Source organism: Peromyscus maniculatus, chromosome 20, assembly GCF_049852395.1.
Source record: "Peromyscus maniculatus bairdii isolate BWxNUB_F1_BW_parent chromosome 20, HU_Pman_BW_mat_3.1, whole genome shotgun sequence".
Classification (NCBI taxonomy): Eukaryota; Metazoa; Chordata; class Mammalia; order Rodentia; family Cricetidae; genus Peromyscus; species Peromyscus maniculatus.
In genome coordinates, this window is record NC_134871.1 from 24,362,058 (window position 1) to 24,380,963 (window position 18,906).

At 47.9% G+C, this 18,906-nt stretch overlaps 1 long non-coding RNA gene across 1 annotated transcript in view; it reads left to right on the top strand.

The window, feature by feature from the left end:
- Positions 1-499: 499 nt before the first annotated feature.
- Positions 500-18,906, top strand: part of LOC143269733 (uncharacterized) — a 36,379-nt gene continuing 17,972 nt past the window's right edge. Inside the window, exon 1 of the long non-coding RNA XR_013046373.1 lies at positions 500-1,680. This is a non-coding gene — a long non-coding RNA (uncharacterized LOC143269733). The remainder of the gene's footprint in view (positions 1,681-18,906) is intronic.

Here is an 18,906-nt window from a genome sequence, read left to right on the forward strand (position 1 = left end):
TCAACACCCGAGGGAAGGAAAGCTCTCTCTCTCTCTCTCTCTCTCTCTCTCTCTCTCTCTCTCTCTCTCTCTCTCTCTCACACACACACACACACGCACACGCACACGCACACGCACACGCACACGCACACGTACACGCACATGCACACACGCACACGCACATGCACACATACCCATACCCACGCACACATGTCCTCGCTCACACACATTTCGAGACAACTCTGATCCCCGGGTGCTGGCTGCTCAGCAGTGCAGAGCATCCCACATAGGAGCTTCTTGGCTCACTTAGCGCTAAGGTTAGTTTTTTTATCATGATGTCCTCAATCAAAACAGGATCAAGGAGCCGGTAACTGTTCTACTGCACTAGCAAGAGCGGAGGCAGAGTGTGGGCTCACATCTTGACAGATTTGGCAGCGGAAAGGGAACAGGATGTCTCGATGGTAGGAAATGTGGTCGCTAGCTAGAACTGAGTCATCTAGGGTGTGACAAAGATGGCAAACTGAAACGAAAAGCCACATTCCCTGGGGTTCCCCTTTCAGTTCTTAGAGTGGCCCGGCCAGGAACTACATTTCCCAGAATCCTCTATACCCGGGGCACCACGTGAGTAGTTCTTGCCAATAGGGTTGGCGGAGGGTGACCCACAGCGTTTCCTGGCCAGGGAGAACAGGAAGCAAGCGTCGTCTCTTTCTGCGTATAGGGGGTTCTGAGGCTTCAGGAAGGGGTCACAAGAAAAAAAGGCACCAACCAAGAAGACCCGCTCTGGGTTTGTACACGGGCGAGGAACAGGCGTGATTTCTGACGCCACTGTGAATGCAGTTCGATGGTGGCAGCAGGTGGCGTCACCCCAACAACCCCATCTCATGGACTAGAAACTGGAGAAACAGCACACGCCAGCCGACGAGCGGACACAGCTGCTGTCAGTGGGCCTGAGTCTCAGCGACGTCGTCAGGACCCTGGGAAGGCGACCCTGGCGTGGTTCCATAGCCAGGGATGGGCGAGCTGCCTAACAGTGGCCGCAGGGCCCCAGTACAACCCTAAGAGAAGGGAACCCTGAAAATGGCTGGACCTGGACTTCCTGCCACACACAAACAGGTTGGACATGACTGTGGTCGTTCTTACGAATGCCAGCGGCAGCGCGCATTCTCCACCTCTGCAGCCCGGCAGGTCAGCAGAAGGTCGGTTCCAGGGCTGCTGCCTCCTGTCCTCCAAGTCGCACGGCTCAGACGAGGGCAGGCCTGTCTTCTGATTCCGCATGAGCACTGGCCACCGGAAGGAGCCACCAGGGGCTGCCCCTGCTTTCTACTCGGCAATGCTAAGAATCTGGCCAGTTTCCCTGACTTCTTGGGAAACCCACCACCTTTAGGGCGGACGGACACACACACACACACACACACACACACACACACACACACACACACACACACACACTGCCCAGGACATACTTTTGAGGCTGAGTGTTGAACGAGAGCCTCCCACATCTCTGGGAAAGCACAGCCTTGGTGAGCACCTGCTCCCGCGGGATAAAGCTCCTTTGGAGCAAAGGGTGAGCGCAAACCCGAATGACCTGTTCCAGGGGTGATAAACAGCAGCGTTGGAGGCACAGGGAAGCACCCCAAGGCCGCCTGGGCCAGCATGTCAGCATGCCCGGTTGGCGACTGTTACCTGTAGAGATCTTTTCAGGTAATGAAGTCTGTCCTCTGTCTTCCTCATCCCTCGACCTCATCGCACAAAAGTTGAGAGGAATTGAGTCAAAAGTTTCCGACAAGTCCTAGCTCAACCCTACCAACCTCCCCGTTTACTTCTTACTCCACCCCACCGCACTCCGTTTACTTCTTACCCCACCCCCACCTCACTAGTTACCCTCTCATCAAATGAGAGACGTCTCTAGTTCCCAGACACTTGGCAAAGTGGAGAGTCTTGGCAGCTGTGCATACACATCCTCCAGATGTTGAAACCTGTCACACCCGGGCCACGCCTCCCACAGGGTTTTTCCCGGCCAATGAGAGGGCGTGGCAGGGTTACGGAGGTGACTGAAGGAGCCGGGCAGGTGTGGGTCCTATGCCTCCTCACTCAGCCTCTCTGCCTGCCTCCCGGGCTCCCCTCTGAATTTCTTATGCATATGTATCACGTCTGCTTCTGGGTCTGATATATACTCTGATATACTCTGTTCTCTTGTGTTTCCTCTTCAGTAAGAAAGCAACTAGTAGTTGAACTGGCTTCCTGTATTTAGACTACATGTAGGAAATGTTTGAAGCATATCTTTTCTCCTTCCTTTTTTTTACAATTCATTTTGTCTGGCCTTAAACACACTGTGCAACCAGTGATAATAACCTGATCTTCCTGCCTCCACTTCCAAAGTTCTGGAGTTACCACGCGTGAGCCAACAGGCCAGGTCTATGCTGTCCTGGGGACTGAACTCTGGGCTCTGAGCAGGCCTGGCCAGCCTACCAACTGAGGTACACTTCGAAGCTTGTTGTAAAAATGTCTTAGGAAATTATAACCCTTGGTAGAGTGTGGTGCCAGACACTTTTAATCCCAGGCATACAGAGGCAGGTGGATCTCTGTGAGTCTGAAGGTCTACACAGTGAGCTCCAGGTCAGAGCTCACAGAGCTACACAGGGAGACCCTGTCTTAAAACAAGACATGGGGGTGCAAGCATTTAAACCCAGCCCTCTGGAGGCAGGGGCAGGACAATCTCTGTGAGTTCAAGGCCAGCCTGGATATATATAGGAAGACCCTGTCAAAACAAGAAACATACAACCAAGCAGAAGTATAATCCTCTCCAAGTGGCTCACATCTCTAATCCCAACACTGTGCGAGACTGAGGCAGAATTGGCATGAGTTCAAAATTAAATGAAACAACAACAACAAAAAGAGAAAAGAATAAAAGCAAGATAATTTAAAAAGCGGGGAAGGAGAGCTGGTGAGATGGTTCAGCAGTCGAGAGTCCACACTGCCCGCGCTGGGGACCTGAATTCGGTTCCTGCCACATCAGAGGTCACAGGACCTGCTTACTATAATCCACCTCCAGGGCGGCTGACGCCCTCTTCTGGCCTGTGTGGGCACCCGCACTCACGCGGACACACATCCACATGATTCCCCTTAAGGAACCACTGAAGTCTCCTTCCGCCCTTGGAGCACCAACTCTTCTTCAGCTGCAGTTTAAAGTAGATTTTTGCGCAATTTAGCACCTACAGCCATTTGTTATGAGCTTTAAAATCGTAAGCAGCTGCTAAATTCTTTCAAGGCTCTTAATTCTCCTTAGAAATTCAGAACATCCTAACAAGAACCCATGGCATTACGACATACAAAAAGCAATAATGACCATAAAAGTGGTCACAACTGGGCAGGGTGTTGTAAACACGTGACCCCTGCACTTGGATAGCTGAGGAGCTCTAGACCAGTCTGGGCTTTCTGGTGAGACCCAGTCTCAACAGCAAAGGAAAACACACACACACATGCATGCACACATGCACGCACGCATGCACACATACACGCATGTACACACACAGGTACCAGTAAGTTTTTCCCACAATAACATAGAAGCTGCCTACCGTTTTAAGGATCAGTGTTTCCCCTGCTTCTTACTCTGTCCATAGCCCCATTCTGTAGAAGGCTGTGGGTTTTTTGGTTCGTTTGGTTTGGTTTTTTGAGACAGGGTTTCTCTGTATAGCCCTGGCTGTTCTAGACAGAACTCTCTCTGTAGATCAGGCTGGCCTCAAACTCAGAGATGCACCCTCCTCTGCCTCCTGAGTGCTGGGGTTAAAGGCATGTGTACTGCCACACCCAGTTTAGAAGGTCGTTTAAGCTCTGCCTGTGATAGGCCTGAGCTATCGGCTTAGAGGCACATCAGTGTCACCTCCCAAGTATTTAAAGATGGCTGAGGCTCTAACCTGAGCTCTGCCTTCTCTGAAATACAGTTTTGGGGCTGGAGATCTGGCTCTGCCGTTAAAAGCACTGGCTGCTTTTTCAGAGGTCCTGAGTTCAATTCCCAGCAACCCTGAGGTGGCTCACAACTATCCATAACTCCAGTTCCAGGTAACCAGACACCCTCTTCTGAGCTCTGCGGCCACCAGGCACATATGTGGTACACATGTACACATGCAGGGAAAACACCCAACACATGAAGTAAAGAAATGTGTCTTTCCTTTTGGTAGCCCTGGTGCAGAACTGCATGGGTCAGACTGCTCAAATGGGGTGATGCTAAGTTCTTTCACAGGATCTCCTTATTTTATGTATTATTTCCATAAGACATGGTCTCATCTTCATTCTTAGCCTCTTGCTGTGGGTTGCTCCACAGATTTGACACGTCTGAGATGTGCATTGATCCTTACACATATATAATGTTACTTAGGTTATTTTTTTTAACTTTATTTGCATTTATTGGATGCTTGTGCTGGCTAGTTTTATGTCAACTTGACACACGCTAAAGACACCAGATAGGAGGGAGCCTCCATGAGATCAGGCTACAGGCAAGCCTGGAGGGCGTTTTCTTAATTACTGATTGATGGGAGAGGACCCAGCCCATTGTGGGTGGGGCCATCCCTGGGTTGATGGTCCTGGCCATATAAGAAAGCAAGCTGAACAAGCCATGAAGAGCAAGCCAGTGAGCAGCCCCCCTCTGTGGGTTCTGCATTCTCTCCTGCCTCCAGGGTCCTGCCCTCTGTGGGTTCCTGTCCTGACTTCATGATGAACCGTGGTGTGGAAGTGTAAGCCAAATAAACCCCTTCCTCTCCAAGGGACTTTCATGGTGTTTCTTTACAGCAACAGGAACCCTAACTGAGACAACGCTGGATGTATTCCCATGCCGTGATGTTGGTTCTGCAGTTTCTCAAGGATGTCTATTTCTTCTGCTCAGCCTCCCCTTCTGGCTTTGGAACAGTTTGTTCTGTCTTAGCGAGGATCATCTCACGGTGGTGGGAGTTCATGCATGTGTTAACCAGCTCTCAGTTGAATGGCTCATCTTAGGGGCTTTGTCTACCCGGATATGTTCAGTGACTAGAGGATCTGCACCCTGAATCCGTAAATTCAGCATTACTCTCTGCATTTCTAAGCATGTGCAGCAAAAATCGGCAGTCTTTTTGGGCCTGGGCCACCAACCCCTGTGTCCACCCTTTATTTATACATACATTACTTCTTTTTTCTAAAATTCTTCTATTCATTTTACATACCAACCACAGATTCCCCCTCTCATCCCTCCTCACACTCCCCGCCCCATACATTACTTCTTCTTTTTTTTTTTTTTTTTTTTTTTTGGTTTTTCCAGACAGGGTTTCTCTGTGTAGCTTTGCACCTTTCCTGGATCTTGCTGTGTAGACCAGGCTGGCCTCGAATTCACAGAGATCCGCCTGCCTCTTGCCTCCTGAGTACTGGGATTAAAGGCGTGTGCCACCACCGCCCAGCACATTACTTTTTATTTCCCCCCCACACCCCCGAATTAGTTATTTTATTTTATTTTAATTTTTTGGTTTTTCGAGACAGAGTTTCTCTGCATAGCTTTGGAGCCTGTCCTGGAACTCACTCTGTCGGCACATTACTTCTTTAAAGTGACATTGTTCAGACACTTGGTTGTTTTGAATTTCTAAATGGTCTTATTAAGTAAAAAACACGGAGCCAAATATAGTAGTGAAAGCCTTAGAGAGATCAGGGAAATAAGAATAGCCACCAGCCAACCTTACTTCACCAGCTCTGCAGCTTCCAAATGTGAGCTACTTCCTGTCTTACCTGCACCTTTATTGCCTTGCTTTTCTGCCATCTCATTGGCTCTTAGCCCAGCTACCTCACTTCCTCGTCACTGTCTGTCTATACAGACCTCCAGGTCTCTATGGTTGGTACTGGGATTAAAGGCATGTGTCACCATGCTTAGCTCTGTTCCCTAGTATGGCCTCGAACACACAGAGACCCTGCCTGTGATCCTGTGATCGGATTAAGGTTTTGTGCTGCCTGACTTCGTTTATTTAAAGTGGCTGGACTTTTCCCCTGATCTCCAGGCAGGCTTTATTTATCAAAGCACAAATAAAATATCACATTTCAGCACAAATAAAATATCACCACACTTGGTGGCCTTTTGGATATGCATACCGTACCATTGATGGCCTGGGCAATTTCACAGACATTCTTAAAGTGAACACATAGATTTAAATCTATTGATTTTTGTGATTTCTGTAGGGTTTTGGTGATTAAGAGAGCAGTGAACCTTTTTCATAGGTCACCTTGGGCCTCTTACAAGAAGATGTGTGTGTGTATTTTTTTAATGGATATTCTGTTTCTGTTTTTAGTTTTAAAGACAGGGTTTCATGAATCCCAGGATGATCTTGAATTTCTGATCCTCCTCCCACTGGGATTGCAGACTTGAGTGAGCATGGCACCCCTAGGCTCATCTATTTGAATGTCTGGTTCTCAGTTGCTCTGTGTAGGAAGGATGAGGGGTGTGGCCTTGTCAGAGGGAGCCTGTCACTGGGGATAGACTTCGAGGTTTCAAGAGCCCTTGTCTCTCTGCCTCAATCGTGCAAATCAGATGTGAGCTCTCAAGTCCTGCTCCAGCGCTATGTCTGCCTGCATGCCGCCATGCCGCCATGCCGCCATGCTTCCCACCGTGATGATCATGGACTAACCCTGGGACTGGCCTGTATCTAGCTGAAATCTGAGGCTCTCTGGCTACTTTTACTCCACACAAATCTCACTTCTGAGCCTCAGAATTGCTAAAGAAGAAATGAGGGGGTCCTCTTGCAAGAAATTAAATGAGTCTTTTTTATCAAGTACTATGACACTTGTGTTTAGGACAAGGAGTTCAAATCTATTATCTCCCCACCTAGTAAGACTTTTGTGTATCAATCTACCCCACCCCAGTAAAACTTCTGTTTGTACAAAGACCCCAGCTGTATTCCTGGAATTTGACAGCCTGGAGCAGAACCTTTCCCTTCCTTCTCTGTCTCCTGGGCTCCATTCTTTTCAGACTAGCCAATTGAGTAAGATTGTGAGGTGGACCCCAGCCAGGGGGAAAAGACAGCTACCACCTGAGTTAGAATAAAAACCAAATGTGCTTCCAACCTCTGTGCGTCCGCTAGGTCAAGAGCAGAGTTTGCCTTGTCTAGACGCTTCCACTGGAGAGACATTCTCGTTCTTTTCTATGGCACACTTGTTTCTAACACTGGTTTACTGGATCATGGACCTTAGATGATGTCTTGCGTTCATTTTCTGTTGTTACTATAGCAAAAGGCCACACATTTAGCTCATTTATTTTCTTCTATTTCACCAGCATGCCAGAGTCCCCTTCGCAGACTCTTGGTGGTAGGGTGCCTTTCCTTGCTTTTCCCAATTGCTGAAGTCTACCTCTGGTTTGTGACCTTCTGGGTGGGATTACTTCAGTCTCTGCTTGTCACGTCCCTGTCTCTGGATGGACCCTCTTCCCTCCCTTTACTTAAGGATCGTATGATTGCACGGGTCCACATGGATGATACCTGGTAACCCTCAATCTTAAAATCCTTCCACTAGAATGTGGGCCTCTTGGGGAGGGATGTTGGTCAGACTGTGAACTAGACTCTAGTGCCTAGGCACCACTACTGTGACTCCACCCACTGAGAGGCGTTGTGGTAATTTGTCACAGTCTGCATTCTGTCCTGATACCCCTGTGAGGGGGTTCTACAGGTCCCCTGATAGGCAGGCAGATAGGGAGAAGGGCCATAACTAGGTAACAAAAAATAGCAAGCTTCCAAGATGGCTTCTTCCTCACCCTCCTGACCTGAGACAAAAGCCTGGCAGCTTAAACAAAGGCCTGGAAGCTTTTTCTCCTTTTAGTAAGGTCCCCTGCTGATGACCGGGCTCAAAAGCTCAAGGCTGGATTAGGGCACATTTATAGCTGTGTTGGGCCAGTCGGCCATCCTGTCTTTCTTCAGACTGACCAACCCTAAACTGGGAGGAAGACCCTTCAGAGTTTAAAAACTCCCATCCCTCAGGAAGACTTCCGCCTCTGCTTTGTGGAGAGTCCGCCTCTGTGTGACTGCTGCATGTGTGTCTCCTCACCCCTAACAACAGCTTCTCTTCAACTGCTCACCTGTCAGCTCCTCCGGGCTGTCTTTTCCATTGTTCTGCTGCTACCTGCCATGCTCAAGGTTTTTCCTGCCTTCTAACTCCTTCACTGGCAGAGAAAAAACGAACCCACTCAGGACCCCTGGATGGTGGCTCCTGAACCTCCTAAATGAGCTGTGAGCTCATGTGTGTGCACTGTGCATGCACATGTGTATTTGTGTGGATGCATGTATGTATGTGCACATGTTGAGGCCAGAGGCTATCCCGAGTGTCTTCGTTAGTCACTCCATGTTTATTTAACGAGGTGCAACTTCTTACTGAACCCGGAAATCACTGGTTCAGTTAGGATAGCTAGCTACCCAGCTTCCCTCAGGGATCCTGTTTCTGCCTCCCGAACACTGGGATCACAGGCTGCTTACCACATGGGCCTAGCACTAGAGATCCAAGTTCTGGTCCTCACGTCTGCGTGGAGAACTCTAACACAGAGCCGTCTTGCCAGTCTCGCAATGACTTTCTAAAGGTTTGTACACATTAGGTTTGTCTATGCCGTAAAGTTCTGTGTGAGTGTGTGTGCAACGTGTGTGTAGCAGGCTTTCTCAGACCACCAGCCCCAAATCATGACACAGAAACTTATCCAAATCATGACATGGAGACTCATTATTAGTTATGAATGCTCGGCCTTATGCTTGTCTGTAGATGTAACCAACCGTCTTATTAAATAAGAAACACAGAAACAATGTAAAAGAGAAAGCCAAGAGGTCAGAACTCAGAGCTAAAATCTCACCCTTCCTCCTGTGGTGTCCCAGCTTCCCGAAAGAGAGCTATTTCCTGTGTGTAAGTCGTTTTTCTAGTCATTCTGCCTTCTCATTGGTTGTAAACCCAAACACGTGACTGCCTCGTCACTGTCTGAATGTACAGCCCCCTAGGTCTTAAAGGCATATGTCTCCAATGCTGGCTGTATCCCTGAACACACAGAGATCTATGGGATTAAAGGCGTGTGCCACCACCGCCACACTCTGTCTATGGCTCTAATAGCTCTGACCCCCAGGCAACTTTATTTATTAACATACAATCAAAATCACATTTCAGTACAATTAGATTACCACCACACTTGTCCCACTAGCTCTTATAATTTATTTTAACCTGTTTTTATTCATCTGCTTTTTGACTTGGGGCTTTTTACCTTTCTTTCATTCTGTGTGTCCTCCTTTCCTGCTTCCTCTGTGTTTGACTGTCTGGCAGCTGCCTGGCTGGCTGTCTCCCTCTGTTTCTCTCTCAATCTCTTGAGCCCAGACTCCTCCTCCTACTTATTCTCTCTGCCCACCCCCCACTTATTGCCTAGCTATCAGCCATTCAGCTTTTTGTTAGACCAATCACATGCCTTAGGCAGGAAAGATAAAACAAACGCAATGCATCTTTACATAGTTAAACAAATGCAGCATAAACAAATATCCTATTCCACAACATGTGTGTGAATGTGTATGTGTGTGTGAGTGTGTATATGTGTGAATGTGAGTGTGTGTGAGAGTGTGTACATGTGTGAGTGTGTGTGTGTGTGTGTGTGTGTGTGTGTGTGTGTGTGTGTGTGTGTACCTGTCTATGTATTTAGAGGCCAGAGGAAGATTTCAGGCACCCTGCTCTGTCTCTCTCTGGTTCCCCAGAGTTGGGGTCTCTCACCAAATATAAGACAGTGATCCTCTTGTCTCTCCTCACTCCCCAGAGCTGGGGTTACAGCCTTGTGCAGCACCCGGATTTTCCATGGACACTGGGGACCCTACCTGGGGTGCGCAGGCTTGTACAGCAAGCGTCCTTCACCCACCGGGTCGTCTCCATGGCCCCGTTTGGGTTTTCACAAATGTACGGTGTCCTGTGGGATATTAAAAGCTACACAGTCTTTACAGTTTGGCCCTTTCCGGAATGTCAAGCAATGACATCACAGACCACTGCCTTTCATTTCACAGCGTGGCTCATTTCCTTGTCACATTATTTCCCTGAATATGTGTGTGACCATTTTGTTAGTCCATTCACTTAATGAAGGACATCATTTTTGCCTGGTTTCTGAAGAATGAATAATAAAGATGTAATGTAGCTGGAGATTTCTCCAGTCCTGCCCAGCCCCACGGACCCCACAACCGCTTATAAAATAATCACTCAGAATATTAATTGACCTGTTCAGCCATTAGCTCAGGCCTACCACTGTCTAGCTCTTACACTTAAACTCAGCCCATTTCTATTAATCTACACCTTGCCATGTGGTTCGTGGCTTTACCAGTATCTTACATCTTGCTCCTCATGGTGGCTGCTGGCAGCGTCTCCTGACTCAGCCTTCCACTTCCCAGCATTCTCCTCTCTCCTTGTCCCGCCTACACTATCCTTCCTGCCTGGCTACTGGCCAATCAGCATTTTATTTATCAATCAATCATAGCAACACATATTCACAGCAGACAGGACATCCCACAGCAGATGCAATGGCCATTCTTGTCCATTTTAAAGTTGTTTTTTTCTCTTCAACTTGTCTACTAAGGATATAGACTGAAATCTCAGCTAATTTTTGTTGTTAATATAAGATTTCTCTATTTATAGATTTTGCTTCACAATATATAGAAATGTAATTGAAAACATCCGTTTTCTGTCGTGGCTTCCTGGTGTCTTGTCTCGACAGACTGTTTTCCTGGTAGGGGCTGCTTCTTCAGCATTGAGCGAGCGCCTCCGGGAGGGAGGGGAAGCCATGAAACTCACGGGGAGCTAACAGGACAGGGGGAGACTTTAGTGGAGGTGTCTGCAGGTAGCATTCTGGAGTTGTCGCCCACACTGGGTGGACTGTTAGGTGTCATCTGAGTCACCTGTGCTCTTTCATGTAGCCCCTCCGTCATGCTCCTGTAACTAACCAAGACTCAGGCATTTCCTTGGTTTGTGATCGGTGTCCCAGCTGGAGTGGGAATGTTAGTTCTGTCTTCACCCAACGGGCCGTCCTTCTGGGAGGCTCAGCATCACTTCACAGCTCAGCTCTTGTCAAGAAGCCCCTGTCCGGGGTTCCAGCATCCACTTAGCATCTATTGCCACCTTGTCCCTGTCTCTGAGATCAAGTGTGAGAGCAGCTCCTGTCTGTGGGCAATGGTGGTGTCAGCACCCTTTGTCACTCACTTGGGTAAACTTTTCCACACCTCTGTGAAGTCACTGCACTCAAAACACCTTCAAAAATTCTGCCTATTTGCCCTGAACTCAGATCCCTAAGGGAGAGAAACTATGATAAGAAGCAAACAAAACCTGGGACCGTAAGGGGCTTCTCAAAAAGCTGAAAGGAATCCAGAAGGACTCAAGCCCCCAGGAACTAAGGAACAAATTCTATTAGAGTTTGTTTGAGACTTGCTAAGACTCAGTAATGACATGGTCCACGGTACCCATGACCCTGTATTGCTCTGTGTTTTGAATCTTTCATAGGGTAGAATGGTCACTCATCAGCTTATGTGTCCTTATCCTCATGGGGTTGGGAACATCCAATAGGCAAATATTTCATTTTGGTCATTTCTGCATCCTGCCTCTCTTCTCTGTGGACATGGTCTGTACGTGAGCTCATGATGCAAGCAAGGCGCAGTGAAGCTACTGACCTGGACCACTCCACGGGTAGAAAGAAAACTTTATTTGGGGGAATCAAACTGCTGGGCTGCCTCTCAGGGGGCAGAGAGCAGCAGGTGGCAGGGAAGGTCTTGTCAGTTTTAAGGGGGGTGGGGTAGCCTCAGGAGGAGAGGTGCAGGCTGGAATAGCTTGGGATTTAGCATGGGAGCTTGGGTCTGTAGCAGGCTGTTCAGAATCTCACCGCCCTGGCCCAAGGTAGTTGACTGTTGTGGGTGGAGAAGGGAAGTGATGTCTTTTCTGGCAGACAGAAATTCAGCTTCCTTCTGTTTGCCCGGTCGGGGTCCTTCTGTTTGGGACATTGTCCGAAGCACTACCATTTGGGGGCCCTGCTTTGGACTTAACTCGGGGAGGAAGAAACAAAAGCTTCTACAGTTGTTTGGGTCTACCCTTCTCGAATTCACATTCGTGTGAGGTAGACCCTCCTCACAGGCCCGCAGTGAGGCTGTGAAGGCTGACACACATTTCTGATGCCAATGACACAGGAAGGTAGAGACTCAAGGAGACCTCTTCACTGGGTGTGCTGGTATACACTTAAAATCACAACTACTTGGCATGCTGAGGAAGGAGGTCAATGAGTTAGAAGCCAGTTTGAGCTATATAGTAACCCTCCTCCCTTTAAAAAAAAAAAAAACAGTTTGGGTTAATATTGACAACTGGACAGGACCTAGACTTACCTAGGAGATGGGCCTCTGCGTACCCTGTGAGAGAGCGCATAGACTAGGTTAATCAAGGTGGAAAGAGCCACCCCTTGACTGTGAGTGGCCGCATCCTATGGGCTGGGGACCTGGGCTGAACAAAGGAGAAAATGGGCATCTATCACTCCCTGCTTCAGCGATGGACACAATGTAATCCTGAGCAGGCTCAGGATCCCCCTGCCAGACTGCCCCACCATGACCCACTGTGTCCTGGAACAGTGGGGTAGACTAAAGGCTTCCTTTCTTCATTACATAGCTCAGTGCCTTTGTCAGGGATTTGTTGCAGCAATAGTAACTGATACAGAGTATCAAACAAAGGAAGCCTCCTCCCAGATGCAGCCTGACCTGTGTCAAGTTGTTGTTTGGAGGATTCTGGGCTCCCACGTTCTGACTGTTAGGCTGTCTTCCTCAGGCTGCCAGTTAGTCCCAAATGTCTTTTGTGTCCCTCCCTCTTTCTCCTGCTGCTCTCAGGACTTCCGGAGGGGTCTGTGCTAGCTCCTTACCCCTTTCCTCAATCTTGACGTCACACAGGTGACCCATGGGGACCACATATTCTTGTCCCAAATCACCATGCCACTGAGATCTGGTTGTTCCTGAAAATCTAGGGTGTTCATTGTACCTGTAGAAATATTTCGGCTGGGCAGTGGTGGTGCACACCTTTAATCCCAGGAAGCAGAGGCAGTCCGATCTCTGTGAGTTCAAGGCCAGTCTGATCTAGAGAGTGAATTCCAGGACAGCCAGGGCTATTACACAGAGAAACCCTGTCTCAAAAAAACACAACAACAACAATAACAAAAATCAATGAAAATGGTTTTAATAACTATAAACATATTTTTTAAAGAACAAAGTTTGTTTATGTCTGACTTTGTTTCCACAAACATGGTAATCATATTCCTTCTCAAGAGATATTAACTACAAAAGTTGTCAATGAAAATGGCCTTAATGTTCTATGTTTGTTGTGATTCTTTCTATATTCCATCTTAAATAAAAATGCTCCTTTCTTTCACACACACACACACACACACACACACACACACACACACACACACGTTTTATTTTGAGACAGGAACTTAACCCTGTAGATCAGGTTGGCCTTGAAGTTGAATTCTCCTGCTTCAGGCCTCCCGAGTGTCAGACACAAACCCCCAACCCAGAAAAAGTAGTTCCTTTATATATAATAAAGTGTGTGTTTTTGTACCACTGTTAGACTTTTCACTGAAGATCACAGGCCAGATCCACCTTGGATACACACAGGTGCAGGACAGGGAAGAAGTCTTAGAAGCTTCTAGGTGCTCAAATGAGGACAAGGAACTCAGCAGCCAGCCAGAGGGACGCGCTGCCTGGCTCTTTGCTGAGTTTGGTGTATGAAATGCAGTTCCCACTGGAGTTTGAGTTGAAGAGGATACTGTGCAGAACCTTAACTGGAAATCCTGGCCGGATTTAAACACCAGCCTGGTGTCCTGGATCCAGAACCCTCTGACGCAGACGCTCAGAAGCACACTCGGGCTCTCGTGCTGATCACAGACCTTGCCCTGGCTGAAGGTCAAGGCTTACGAGCCTCCAGTGTGTGGTGGCATGTGGGCCAGGTTTGCAGACATTTGTGCCCCTAACACTGGAAGAAGGGCTTGATGTAGCTTAGAGGGAGAGTAGTTAAGTCTGATAAATTTTATCTAGACACCTATGATGGATGGGTTCTGGTTTTGTGTTTGTGATGTTTGAAAGAAAATGGCCCCCAAAGGGAAGTGTGTCACTGTGGGGGTCAGCTTTGAGATCTGTTTTTCTCAAGCTTCCCTCAATGTGACAGTTGACTTCCTGTTACCTGCCAAATGTAGCCCTCTCAGCTCCAGCACCATGTCTGCCTGCAGGCTTCCACACCGTCCTTCATGGTCATAACGGACTGAACCTCTGAAACTGTAAGCAAGCCACTCCAATTAAACTCTTTGTAAGAGTTGCCGTGGTCATGGCGTCTCTTCGGAGCACTAGTAAACTCTAAGACAGTGTTATATCTTGTTTTGTTTTGTTGTGTAGGGTCTTCTTATGTAGCTTAGGCTGATCTTCAACTCCGAGTTCTCTGCTTAGCTCTTTAATGGCTGGGGTTGCTGGGAGCACACCACATACCTGGTTTTATTTACCAAACCTCTCCAAACTGGAAAGATGCATTTCTTTCAAGGGTCATGTACACTCTCCTCATGACCATAAGTCATGTGACACCCAAGCATCTGAAGGCCCCGCAGAGTCATGGGAGTTAATCTGGGTCACCTAGCAACACCCTCCCCTGCCCCCAGTTTCCTTTAAAATCACTCTTTCTGGGTTAGTAGGAACTTCTGACATCATTTTACATTGTTTCCTGAGCTAAAGGGTTAAATCAGAGTCAAAAACTTGCCTAGTCTGTGACACTCATGTGCAGGAGAGAGGAAGACAAACACAAAGAGACAGAGGCAGAAAAAAGAAGTGGTAGAGAGCTACATCCCCAGTCCCAGAAATTAAGATATTTTTTCTGTGAAGTTCACCAGTTCTAGATATAGGAACAGTTTCACCAAATCAAACTATTTTGGGAGAGAACAGTCAACTGAAGGGGATTGTTAGCACCACTTGTTATAGATTTATTTTTAAGCGTATGAATGTTTGCTTCATGTATGTATGAGCAGCACATCTGTGCTGTGCCCCTGGAGGCCAGAAAGGTGTGCTGGGTGCCCTGCAACTGGAGTCAACAGCTGTGAGCTGCCATGTGGGTGCTTGGAACCGAACCCCGGTATTCTGCAGGAACAGCAAGTGCTCTGAACCGCTAAGCCATCTCTCTAGCCCCTTTAATATCATTTTATTAGACATTTTATAAAACCATGTAGGTTTTGAAAGAAATTAAGCAGTACTAGGGAAAGACGACCTTCAGTACTAGGCCTGTGAAAGTTCTTATTCCTGACTCAGTTAAAAAACTCTTTGGCTCTAGAATATACTCCATGAACACTAAGAAGTTCAGGCACCTTCATCTCCAACCTTGACAATGCTTGGTGACCATGTTCATGTTCAGAGGTTGCACATTTACCTGGTTTATACATCCACTCATTGCACACACATGGACTGTGAACTCGGGCCTCTCTCACCTGTCAGTTGTAGCTGTGACCATTAGTGCAGTGAACTTGAGAGGATCTTGAAACATCTAGAAGATGGGCCTCTGGGCATGCTTGTGGGCATTGTGTTCACTGAGGTAGGAAGATCTGCCCACTGTGGGCGGTACCGTTCCCTGGCTGGGGTCCTGGACTGTGTAAGAGGAGAAAGGCAGCTGAGCAGCCGCGGGCGTTGATCTCTCTCTGCTTCCTGATTGTGGGTGTGATGTGACCAGAGGCTCTAGGCTCCCGCTGCCTTCATTTCCTTCTGTGATGGACTGTACCCTTGAACTTTGAGTTGAAATAAACCTTTTCCCCTTGAGGTACCTCTATCAGAGTAGTTTACCACAGCAACAGGAAAAGAAACTAACACCATCCAAGCTTCTTTCTTCCTCTGTCCATTCCAGCCTCTTTCTTGTCCCCCTCTCCCTTCAGGAATACATGAAGTAGAGTATTAAGTATTTTGCACTCTGTTCTACAAAACTGCTTTCAAGACCATGGTAGAGCTGTGCAAGCCCAAGGCTCCGTGAAACCATCCAAACACAACTTTGGAAATGGCAAATGCTTGTTTTCTCTATTATCCATTTCCTCCCTGGTCTCTACTAGTTCATGGAGAAGGCCGTACCACATGCCTTTGCCAAGGCCCCAGGTGAGGCTCACACATTCTCCCCTCTCCTCTGACTTCACCCCACACATTCTTCTCTGATGTCAGAGGTACACGGACAATGCCTTCTGAATACACAGTCAAGCATTTCAAAGTATATTGTGGGCACCAGTCTTGCCTTCTCTACAGAAATTTCCAGAAAGGTATCTATTAACAATAGCTCTTGGCACTGTACCTCAACTCAGGGCAAGTACTCAGTCTATAAACCCTTGTCTTCTTAAAACTTTGTTTTATTATGTTCCTTTAGTGGGTGTGCACTCGTGCGTGTGTGCCCTGGCATGTATGCGGAGGTCAGGGGAGACTTGGTTCTCTCCTTGCGCCATGTTTGTCTCAGGTTGTCAGGCTCAGTGGCAAATTCTCCATCCACTGAACCATCTTGCCAGACCCAAACTCTTATTTAAGGTTGTTTTTCCCCCTGTGCTGATGGTGAGCAAACAAAGATGGCTAGTAGTTCTCCTGAGGCCGGGTTCAAGGCAGTGATGTTCACAGCACCCACCATGGCAATGTTGGGGACTGGTCTGAAGCACTCTGGCCTTTCCTACGCATCGTAAGTGTAATGTTTTCGGCATCTCCCCAATCTCCACCTCGTACCCTTCTGATGCGCCCTCCTTGAGTTTACCACCCCTGTGAAAGTGTCTTTTTCTCCATTCACTGTGGAGCAGAGTATCTGGCGTGTCTGGCCAGTGGGCTGGTAAATGAGTGGGTGAATTACTGCATCAGCAGGAGAAATAAAAGCGTGACTCACTCCACGAGTCCTGGAGTAGTGCCCTTGGGAGGGCTGAGGTTGCTGCTTGTTCAAGGGGTCACATCCCATGGGATAAGCTGAATAGGTGAAATTTTTTCAAAGGCATTTTCAAAAGTTTATGACTTAGAAACTAGAATATATATGTCAACATTTAGTGAAAACTTGGCAAGACAGAGGGGTGAGGATAGAGTTTGGTACACTCAAATGGATAGCTGTTAGGTAATTGACTTTGGAAATGGCTCAGTGTTTTTATTCAACGTTTATATTAGAGGCCAGTCCTTCCCTCGGCTGAAAGCCAGATATGTCTGCTGTCACTCTTAGAATTCTCAAACCTTGAACTTGAAGGAGGCTTTGAAAGAAAGGCTTGCAGAGCTTTATGAATGCCCAGAGCTTCTAGCTATAAGGTACATACTTGAATTACCTGGGGAAACTTTTAAAGATCTTGCTGCCCAGGCTGTCTCATGAGTTGATTAGCATTTTAATCTCTGGAGAGATTGATTGCAGGGAGAAAGATTGTACAGACCGGACTCTGGGTCCTGATCATGTGAGGCAAGCTCTACCACTGGACATACATGAACATTTAATGTGTGTGTGTGTGTGTGTGTGTGTGTGTGTATGCATGTGTACTGTGGTGCTGTATATGTGTGGTGTGGTGTGTATTGTGTATGCACATGAGTGTAGGGATGTGTGTCTATGTGTGCATGCGCAGAAGCCTGAGGAACACAAGGGTGTCTTCCCTTGTTCCCCACTTTACCTCCTTTAGAGAGGTGTCTCTCACTGTCACGGCTAATCTTGGATGTCACCTTGACTGGATTTGGAGGCAGTTGGAAGGCAAGCATCTAGGCTCACTTGTGAGGGCTTTTCTCCATCTGTTATGTGGAGTGTGGGGACCCACCCCACACATGGGCTGTGGCCTCTGGTGGCAGTCCAGAAAAAAAAGTCCAATAAATAAGCTTTGCTTTCGAATGCTTGCCTTTGCTCTGGCTGGCGCAGTCATGTGCGCTGGCTGCCACTGTCCCCGCCATGTTTCCTCACTGACGTCAGAACCCTGCTGCTGGGGGGGGGGGGACCACCTTCCAACAGGGGCTGAAGACCACAGGCTCCCCAGGACCCTTCAGACTTTAGCATCTGAATGGGAGTGCTGAGACAGTAAGCCTCGTGGACTGAGAAATGGCCGCGTTCTCTGCGGCTTTGGTGTGAGGCAGCCATGTTAGACACCCAGACCGTATTGTGTAAGCCAACTGAATATGTTTCTTCAAATGTGTACTCACTCTCCCGGTTCTGTTCCTCTAGAGAACCCCAGTTAATACACTGACTGCACTGGGAGCTCATTACTTAGGCTAGGTCAGTGCTGGGGTCACAAGTCATGCCCAACTTTGAGTGGGTCCTGGGGATTTGAACTCAAGTCCTCACACTTGGGCAGCCGGCATTCTTACCCACTGAACCATCTTCTTAGCCTGGCATCCATATGTTTACAGCTCCTCAAGTAACTCCCAAGTGCAGCTCACACTGGGAAAACGAATCCACAGGCAACGACAGGACTCAGCTTTGCAAACAGGAGTTTGTGTTTCCTCTAAGAATCTGAGACCAGCTTCAGCCAGTTCCTCCTCCCCAGCATCCCTTCATTCTTCCTTCATATGTCCCTTTTCCCTAGCCATCAAGAGCCAGGCGTGGTGGCACATGCCTGGCCTTTAATCCCAGCACTCAGGAGGCAGAGACAGGTAGACTTTGTGTGTTTGAGGCCAGTCTTATCTTATATAATGAGTTTTCCAGACAGTCAGAGTTACACAGTAAGACCAGCCTCAAAAACAAACAATGGCTCTTGAGCTACGTCAGTAAGGACCCCAATGCAAGTGAACCACACCATCAGTTGCTGAAGCTGTACTCTCCTGCTCCTGAACTTTGCATTGACCGTCTGCCTAAAACCGGTTTCAAGACTTAGAAAAAGAGAGTTGCAATAAATCCCCAGGAGGCTGCAAACGACCTTGAGCCGAGGGGGAGAGTCGAAACTACGGGAATGCGGAAACACTGAAG